Genomic DNA, 10,690 nt, shown 5'->3' with positions numbered 1-10,690 from the left:
TCGTTTTATCGAGAACGCGACATAAGAAAATAAATACTGTAATTACAAAGAACTTGAATGCAGCGGAATCGTCATGGTTCTTCGTGCAGAGCTCGTCGATCCAACAATCCTACCGAAGAAGGAGGAGAAGAAAGTTGGCCTTCCGGAGGAGTTAGGGTTGATGGCGCCAGATTCTCTTCGTCAATGAGAAACGAAGAGACGTCTCAAGATTACCCTAATCCTCTGGGGACTATCCCATTAGATAGTGCACATCTATTATCAACCCATTGATGATAATAGATGTGGAATTATAAATCCATATATACTAAACATCTATTAGCAGCAAATAACTGATATATAGGAGACTGATCAGTAAAACGGAATTTCCAAAAACATGATAAGATATGACAAGTTATAGCCCTAATGCGGTGGGTAATCATAACCGATATATGGTCTCACCCCTTAGAGGAATTACATTTAGGGGATTGATTAGTAATACCATGGAAAACAAGATGATTAACAGTGTTATGTTTTTGACTAAGTTATGTTTCTATCATGAATTCTGAATGTTTTGTTAGAAGTATATGTTTTCGTTTAAGTTATGTTTCTATCATGAATTCTGAATGTTTTGGTAAAAATATATGTTTTCGTTTAAGTTGTGTTTTTATCATGTTTCATGAAATATGTTTTCGTCATGCATTCTGAATGTTTTGTTATATTTTGTATTCTGTCATGCTATGTTCGATCGATCTCACTTACTGAGTGTTTCCCCAAGCACTCACCCTCCCCCCCCCTTTACTCCCATCTCCAGATAAAGACGAGGAACAAGTTGAGAAGGAGGAGTAGGAGATGTTTTGGGGTTGGTAATGAAGTCGTGTCCAAGTGATTCTTCTTTTTAGTTCATGTTATCCTTATTTGTACACTTTCGCTTTTGAATTGTAAAGACAATATATTTTCATTATATTGGTTGGTATGCACTTTATGAGGCTTGTTGTTTTCGAGTATTTATATTCGCGAGTAACGTCGGTGTCACGCGCCTTGGTCACAGGGCGTGACATCTTTTCCTTATTCCAATGCAATCTTACTTTGATTGAGAAAAGAAAACAAGTTTTAAACGGGCAAGATTCATCCCCTTTTCTTGTTTCTTTCGATGCAACATTATTTGCATGGTTCACATTTGTATTTTATTTTATTTTTTATTGTTTGTATATAACAAGAATTGTAAGAGATTTCTCTACCTCCGGAAGATATTTGACAAAGAGAAAGCTAATGGTGATTTTATTAAAACGGTAGTATGTGAAGTAAGAATCAGCTTCTGAATTATATTAAGTCGATTTATTTTGTGTTTATTTCTATTGTTCTATGTTTATTTGCATTTTCGCTGCATTAACCTTTTGGAGACATCACAACACAATCGAATTGAAATGAAATTGAGAATCGCTATTTACCCCATCTAGCGATGCCGTCAATCCCAACACTCTTTTCTTTGGCTTTATCAATATTTTGCGTGTTTCCCTCTCCAAATTAGGTAGATCAATAGGTTAAGGATCTTTGAATTTGAGTCACTAACTGGTTGGAAGAACAGGAGAGATTTATTTGCAGCAAATGTTTTTCTCCTATGTATTTATTTGCCTTTTTGGTATCTTTCAACTCAGTAGTCCAATATGCATGACAACTCTATATATATATATATATATATATATATATATATATATTTATATTTATTTATTTATTGATGATTATAATGACTATGTGCCTGTTATTAGTAAGATTCAGTAATTACATTTCTGATATTGATTGGGAGGTTACTTAATCCTTGCACATCACTCATTTCTAAAAAGAGAAATGTTTGCTTTGTTATGTTCATGGATGAAAAGACTTGAGAAGTTCTTGACACACAGGCTCATCACTCACTTCTCAAAAGAGAAATGTTTGCTTTGTTATGTTCATGAATCAAAAGACTTGAGAAGTTCTCGACACACAGTCCCTTCCCTTCCCTTCCCTTCCCTTCTCTTCTGCCAGGCGAGAATGCAACTAAGTGTTAGTTTACTTGCATGGAAAATATTAGGGGAGGAGGAAGACGACACAAGATAATTTTCTGAGCCTGTCTCGCACTATTTTCACTTCACATGTTCATTACTATTTACTTTTGTTGGCCCAATCAAGTGACAATTAAAATGGAGCTATTGTCAATCGATTAGTTGGCCACCAGGTCCAATTTTCATCGAACATAAGACAAAGTGTACTAAATAAATATAATTTATATAATTAAACAGCTTTAAGATCAACAAGCTTTTATAGCTCAGTTGGTTAGAGCACCCGTTTAGTAAGCGGGAGGTCTTGAGTTCAACTCTCAATGAAAGCAATTATTTTTATTGGAAGTATTTTATGTAATAAATAAAGTTTAACACATTAAAATTAATAATTTATTATATCTCAGTTGGTTAGAGGACTTGATTAGTAAGTAGAGGTCTTGCTTGCTTTCAATTCTAAATGAAAGCAATTATGATTTTTTGTAGCATTTAATTTGATCAAGAATATGTAATCTTAACTAATGCTATTACAATTCATTAAAAATAAGTTAATATCATAATTATTTTAGAACGCAAATACACTAAATTATGGGGAAAAAATATTCAATTGATTATGTGAAAAATATAAACTATTTTTATTTAAAGCATTAAATTTGATCAAGAATTAAATTTGTATTAATTTCTTTTTAAAGCGAATTTGATCAAGAATTGAGTGGTTTGGATTTTTTGTTTAAATATAAACTTGATTTCAAAATTAAGAATGTTTTTACTAAATTTTTATAGCTCTATTAATATCTGGCCACTATATTTGACTCTCTCTATCTATATATATTTTAAATTACAATGGCTAAAATAGTGGAATAATAAATTTAAGTTTTTAAGTTTACCATTAGGATGCCTTAGTTGGTTTAAAACTTTTGATGTGAAAGATGATGTGGTAAAAATAAATCTACTTTTTTATGTTTATCATTGGGATGCTTTAAGAAGAATAAATGTAGATATTTGGAGTTTGAAACTTATATTATGGGGGATTTTATTTAATGGGTAATAAATCTGAGAGCGCGTTGATAGAATGAGCCTCAAAGTATGTTAATTTATTTTGATAGTCAAGAAGAAAATTTTTGTTGAATTAGATCAATCTATAATCTTTCATAATTTATTTTATGTCAATTTTTTTTTAAAAAAAAACATGGGTGATAAGTTAGATATTTCAAATTTACTTAAAATTAGAGTAAATGTCGTCTATCTATTATTATATATAAAAAAAAAAGTCGACTTTGAGTAATATGTAGTTTGAGATGATTATCGATGATGATTGATTGACTGATTGTGCTAAATGAGTTGATTGGATTGAATTAAATCGTTGAGGAATTCTCATATGCAGGGTACGAATACATTCTAACAAATGAATTATTTGCTCTGCAAGCCAACAACTGGAAACCCTAAAGTGCCCCACTGCATCCACTCTGCAAGTAAACAGAAACATGACACCAAATTCTGCAGTAAGATCCCATGCATGCCAAACGTTACTTAATTCACCTTGAAAACCAGAAGTGCAGTCCATGTTGGTTCAATTGGAGTTTGGGCTGGTTAACTGCTGTTCCAGTTTGTTCGACTAAGGCTCTACTAGTTAAGATCAGACAAAGAAACAGGTCACTTGGGCACTCAACCACTACAAAGAGAAAACGACGTTTCGCCAAAATCAAAGTATGATGTGCTATTTGAGAATTCCCAAAATCTATAGGAGATAAAACATTAGCCACGGTGTGAGTTTAAGTTCGAGCGACACGGCTAATTTGATGATTGCTTCCTAGCTAGTCGTTTCTTCGGGGGGAATATATAATGATCTCCTAGTCGATCTATAACAATTCGAGCTATAGATGGTTGTTATCAATTCGAGTGATAAAGTAAGTAAAGCGGTCGCCGAACAAACCTTAAACAGCCGTTGAGACTTGAGAGTTTGAGGTGGTGCGGTTAAGTGCGACATCGACACTCAGAAGAAAAAGCTCGTGTTCAAGCAAAAAAAACACAAAAAACACAAAAAAACAAAAAAAACAAAAAACAAAAAAAAAAAGGGGAAAGCCAATAAAATCTCCATCTTAGCTGTCAACTTCTTGAATCATGTGAATACCAAACCTGCATAAATACTTCCCACTCAATGCTCACTTAATTGGAGATTATTTTAGGTAATTTATCAAATCAGGCATTCAACTTTACAGAGTATTTAAAACGTTATTCATACGACGCGTTTTGAATAAACTCAAAAATAATATAAGATCGATAATTAAGGGGGGGTGTATTTAATGTTAGACTTTTAATTATTTTGAATAATTTTTGTGGATTTTAAAAGTCTAGGTGTATTCAATTTAGATTTTTATAAATCTATAGAAATCTAATGGTATCCAAATTAGATTTTTATAGAGTTTTAAAAAGTCATGTGGTATTCAAACTCGACTTTTTAAAACTCTATTAAAATCTTTTGGTATTCAAAATTTTAATAGATTTTCATGGATTCTTTTAGAATTTCTTAGATATAAATTTTAACCAATGAGAGCTCTCCAAAATACTTGGTACAAGTTTAAATATAAAATAAAAAGTCTTCTCCTCACCCTTGAGATTTCTATAGACTTCAAATCATTTTAATTTTTTACGAATAAGTCTTTTCTCTTGCTACTCCTCGATTTTGATAATTTCTTTAAGTTCCGTCCAGAGCCTACCAATACAATAGTACACAGTCCAACTTGATGCATATTCAACCAAGAATCTTCACCACTTTGATCAAATTTAACACTATTCTCGATGTTATTCCTTCACCATCTTGATCACGTCGACAATTTACCATAGAGATTACTTTAGAAGTGTGTTAACCTCTGTTATAAAATTAACTATACATGTCCTTTTTTTTACTTTATTATTATTTTTTTTTGAATTTTATTTTTTTCTTTATTTTTTTTTGTTTTTAAGGTTTACGTTTTTTCTAAATTTATGTTTTTTTTTCTGTTTAGGTTTTTTTTAAAAAGTTTTTTACTTTACGTTTTTTTAGTTTATGTTTTTTTTAAAATTTTTACGTTTTTCACTTTACGTTTGTTTTAGTTTAAGTTTTTTTTAAAGTTTATATTTTTTTCTTTACATTTTTTTTAAGTTTACGATTTTTTTTAGTTTATGTTTTTTTAATTACCCTTTTTTAATTTTCCTTTAATTTTTTTTAAAGTTTACGGTCTTTTTTTAAATAAAATTTTTATTATAAAAAGTTTGGCTTGTGCTGGATTACATAATTTTCTTCGCAAGGAGTGTTGTTCTGATGAATTTCTAGTTGAACCAGATAATGAAACTTCATCATCCTTACCAGAACAAGTTCATGGTATCGATTACTTTGATCAATTATCTGATACTCAAGAACAACAACGAGCAAATGCCAATGCATGGAGAGATACAATAGCGAATCGAATTTGGAGCGGTGTTTATCATATTGGCAATAACGAAACGAATATTTCTTTCTCATAAATCCACAAGTTTTCATGAAAACGTTTATAAATGTCTGTAAAAGTCTTGCAAAAAAATCTATAGAACTCCATAAAATTCTTTCCACAACTACGCGAGATTCTATATAAGTTAATAAAAATCAATCAACTTCACAAAAGTCTATCATTAAAAAAAAGTCAATGAAAATCATTCAATCTCTTGATTGAATACACCCCCCTTAATGATATGATAGTTAATGGTAAAATGATGTGGCGATTAAAATTAAAATGAGATGATAGTTTCGTGGGTAAAATTCTCATTATAAATTTGGACGGATCTAGAGTCGGTTAAATCTACGAGCTTCAACTCTTCATTTCTCATCAGTAAGACTCCCAGTATAAATTGAGATTTGAGACGGTCCTAGAATTGATCGGACCTACGAGGCTCAGCTCCCCACTTCTCATGAGTAGAATTATTAGTATAAACCTAGTCAACTCCAAGCCAATCGGACTCCTTCTAGGCAACAATATTATCAAAGAATCGTAACAACTTATCAGAAAATAACGGTTATTCATCATAGAATATTTCATTTCTCTTATATATACATGCAATTGAACTTTCCTTTCTCTAGAGGAAGGTAAATTCTCTATCACTCGACATATCCTTACGTCAGACATTCTCTACTGTCTCATTATTACGGAGGTTATGAGAGGCGGTATAAAAAAGTGTTCTTTCCGTTGGTTAGGGGCACGTGCACATGCATCCACATACTCATCTATACTACTATTCTACTGTTCATTTCGGGCTTGTTACGTAACTGTCGGAGTGTCTGCACCAGGGACCCCTTTCCTGACCTAGTGACTAACACTTCTTTTCCCAGTTCTCATTTTTGCCACGCAAGTTTATCCGCGTCATCAGGATCTTCGACTTCATACAATCAACATCAAAACTATCTAACTAACACATCATCTTCCTCACTTCAGATATGATCATATACTATAGGATATTTACCTATAATAAAATGAAAAATTTTAAATGATGACTATTCGGCGAAGAATCGTTTGTACTTTCATATTATATTTATTTGATGGACAAACCAAAAGAAGATCTTGCTCCTCACGAATTTATTTATTTATCAGAAAATAAATAAACAATTAAAAGGCTTGATCTATTTTAATATTTAACTAAAGATCGTATTCCCTCCACTCGAAAATGCCCATTTGCCCAATGCAGGAAGGATTTTTTTTTTTCTTGAATTCCTTTTCCTTGTTAGGACAGTGAGAATTAAACGGCATGAATAACTCTACTTGCTTCATGTCTTCACTTTGTGCTCATCATTGAATGCACAGTGAAAATAATCAACATTGACATCATATGCACAACATCTAATTTTACTTGATATCCTAATCTAAGGGTTAACTCATAGTGATTTTCCTCCACTATGATCTTCTTCTTTCTCATAAATTTTTCGAAGGCAAAGAAGACTCTTACTAGCTTGATTACACAAGAACATAACAACAAAAGCAAACATAAATATAATCAAAAGCGAAAACGATTTTACAATGAAAACATTGCTTTGCCAGCTATCTTTTATTTGAAAATACCTCTTATTGATTTGGAAATGCATAAGCAGTTCATCTCAGAATCTTCGAGAATCGATGCCCAAAATCTCCTCAAGAACTTTTTTTTTATAGGCTTCAATCGGGGCTGATTTCCGCCTATTTGTCAATAGATCTTACTCATCAATCGATTGATATGTCAAATTCGACCGTTTAAACTAACAAAATGACTCATTAGTCGAGTCTAGCAATCGAATCGACTTGTTCTGTTTGGTTCTGATCATTATTAGCCGGCTGATTCCATCAGTTGAGTCTTACAATCGAATTGACTTACTTCTGTTCAATTTCTAAAGTCATTAGTTGACTGATTAAACTTATCAGTCAATTGATACATGTAACATGAATTTTACAAACATAGATCTCTAAACGAGCTCCATTTCGCAATGAAAATCGGTTCGTTCTGACATTTAAGTCAAAAGTTATGGTCTTCAGAAGTTTGCTCTGTTGGAATTCCCTCATTGTCCAATATCTAATCAATCTTAACTAGTTGAGACTTTACGCCTTGTCGTTAAGTGTTCAGTCACTCTTGATCCCCATAGACTTTTCATCTCATACCAAGTATCCGGTCTTCTATGATCCACTTGGACTTTTCTTTTATCAACTTCCGATTGGACTTTTGATTACCAAGTGCTCAATCTTCTATGAATCATTTGAACTTTTTTTTGTAACTTCTCGTTGGACTTTCGATTACCAAGTGCCCAGTTCTCTGTGATTCACTTAGATTTTTTTTCTTGTAGTCAAGTATCCAATAACTTTGACCTACTTAACTTCTCACAAATATATTAATCAAAAATTAAAATATAAACTCGAGCAACCCTAGCTTGGTCAACCTTGGCATGAGATCGATTGCACCAATATCCTCCTATATTTCATTTTTTTTTCTTTTGAATAAGTAGGCCTAAATCAAAGAGTTGAATAGTCGCTGCGCACCTAAATCGAGCAAAACAATTGTAAGAAACAAAATTAATTAATTAATTTTGTTTTAATTGTTTTATTAAGCATTTTAGTAAAAAAAATATTATATTTTTATAATTCAGATGTCCTACTGTTTGAATCTGAGATGATTAACTTGATCTCACAAAATTTTTTATCAAACATCAAAATAATTAAATTTATGCCAAATTGGCATAGATGGGCTCAAGAACCGCTAGGAGTGTCACAATATCAATTTTATTTAAAAAAATAAATAAATCTAAACTCACTGAGATCGTCACTCGTCAGACACTTTTAACGAACGATTGATTATACTGAAGAATTTAATTTTCATAAAAAATAGCATAGTTGCATTTCATGGTCCCATAAGTCCATTTATCTTCTTCTTCTTTTTCAAATTTAAGTTCAAATCATCAAACACCTTTTAGTAGCTACAAGTGTTATGGTCAAGGTCTTTGTTTTATTTCACCAATGATCTCTTCAGTTTCTTCGTATTCTTGATTTTAGATTTTCAACCTTTTTTGGCCATCCAACAAAGGTGATCATGCTAATGAAAAAATTGATTTCTTAAATACATTGATTACCGCACCCTCAAATTTAGAGTCATCAATCACTTCTAGTCACTTTTGAGCAAATGTGTTTAATAATCTTTAAAAATTCAAATTTACACAGTTGAGTGATCTAAGGAAAAAAAAACATGGTTAGACTCGGAGAACCCCAATAAATCTAAACTCTCTAGCACCATCAAATACTTTTACTTAGAAGTGATTAAAAAGTGGTTGGTACAGTTGGCCAGGGTGGCTAAGGAATAGATCATTAAAGTTTATATTTAGGGTCTCTATTATATTGGGCCCAGCAATTTATATATATATATATATATATATATATATATATATAATATTTATTAAATTAAATATGAATATTAGTTTAGAAATATATGAATTTGAAAATTAAATATTTAAAATTATGTTTAATATAAGTTTTAGTCTAGATTTATTTTAATTTTTTAATTAGCTAAATTCAATTTGATCAATAATTTTTAATTTTTTAGATTTAATCAATAATTTTTAATTTTTAATAGATTAAAATTAAATTTGTTTATTTTTATTTTTTTACGTCAAATTATATTTAATTGATAAACAATTAGATTTGGTTGGTAATTTATTTTTTAATTAAAATTTGATCATAATTTTTTATTTTTTATTTTTAATTGATAAAAAATTAATTTATTAACCAAAATTAAGTTTGATTAATAAATTAAAAATATTTATTGGTTATACTTATTATTAGTACTTGATATTGATTTATAAAAATACTTTTTTAAGTCAAAAGCATATTTAATATTACACTTCGTTATCATTTTTATACCCTTATTATTATGCGCTTGCTCCTCCACAAGTTATTTTACATACTTTTAATAATTCATAGTCAATGTTTACTAATTAAATATTTTTGGCTAAATAAATTAGATTGTTAATTTATCAAATTTAAAATTGATAAAAAGATAACTTGATTTATGAAGCTCTTGAATTTCAGAGAAGGGTCTATTATACATAGTAACTATATCTGCTACTCAAACTTGTTATTTCTAGATCATACAATAATAATTTTATCGTTGCATCAAAACTTTTTTTCATCGGAGTTGATCAATGTTTTTTAAATAGAAATTAAAATATATATTAATAATATTATAATAATTTATTACTCATTGCCAAATTAATTAGTATTTTTAATATATTATTGATGAAATTTCATCTTATTCCAATGACCTAAATAATTTTTTACAATGTATGAAATTATCTTTTAAATTTTACTAATAAAATTAAATGTTTCTAATAATATTTTTAATATTTATTTATTTAATAAAATATTAAGGCTTCAAATTTATATCTAGGACCTCAAGAATTACTGAGACGACCCTAGTTGATAATTGTATGAGTATTTACTTCGATAAGTTCTGAGGTCAATCCTCAACAGGTATAAAATATATTTGACGTTCCTCATGCGACTATTGTATTAAGATAAAATATTCTTCATAATTTATTTGTCTGTATTTAACCGTGGGACCGATGATATTAGATTGTTTTAGATAAACGATATCGCATTTTACTTCACTTAACCATAGCTAAAAAATATGAATAGATTTAAAAACCACTAAAAGTGCTTAATTTGAAAATGTTTAAGCTCTTTAGAGTCATTAAACATTTTTGGCCAAAAATATCTAATGACGATAAACTAAAGAGTTCAAAATCTTGAAAAAAAAATGAACAAACTTAGGTGATCACTAGTAATGAATTTAAGATTTCTATAGTCACCAAACACATTTCACCAAGGACTATCAAATACTTTTTGAAAAAAAAACATTTGATGGCTTTGAAGTGCTCTAAATCTAGGGGGAATAAAGAAATGAACTTAGGAGATTATCATGGGCACAACATTAATAATTTGAAAGGAATTCAAGTTCTTTAGGCTATCAAATACATTTTTGTTAACCAAAAGTACTTGAAGAGCTCAAAATATTAAAATAAACAGATGGAGTTATGAGGCTATTAGAAGTGCAACTGCGTTCATTAAACACAAATTTGAAATTTTTAAGGCTACCAAATACTTATGTTAATTTGAAAGTATTCCAAACTCTTTAGGACTATTAAATACATTTTATCA

General features: G+C 29.9%; 1 non-coding gene across 1 annotated transcript; it reads left to right on the top strand.

Annotated features, from left to right (window-relative positions):
- Positions 1 to 2,270: 2,270 nt before the first annotated feature.
- Positions 2,271 to 2,344, top strand: TRNAT-AGU. The gene has a single exon. It is a non-coding gene; the product is annotated as a tRNA-Thr (tRNA).
- Positions 2,345 to 10,690: the final 8,346 nt, after the last annotated feature.

The sequence above is a fragment of the Zingiber officinale genome, unplaced genomic scaffold (genome assembly GCF_018446385.1).
Source record: "Zingiber officinale cultivar Zhangliang unplaced genomic scaffold, Zo_v1.1 ctg53, whole genome shotgun sequence".
Classification (NCBI taxonomy): domain Eukaryota; kingdom Viridiplantae; phylum Streptophyta; class Magnoliopsida; order Zingiberales; family Zingiberaceae; genus Zingiber; species Zingiber officinale.
Note: the sequence above shows the minus strand (reverse complement) of the source record. Positions and strands in the feature narration are given on the sequence as shown.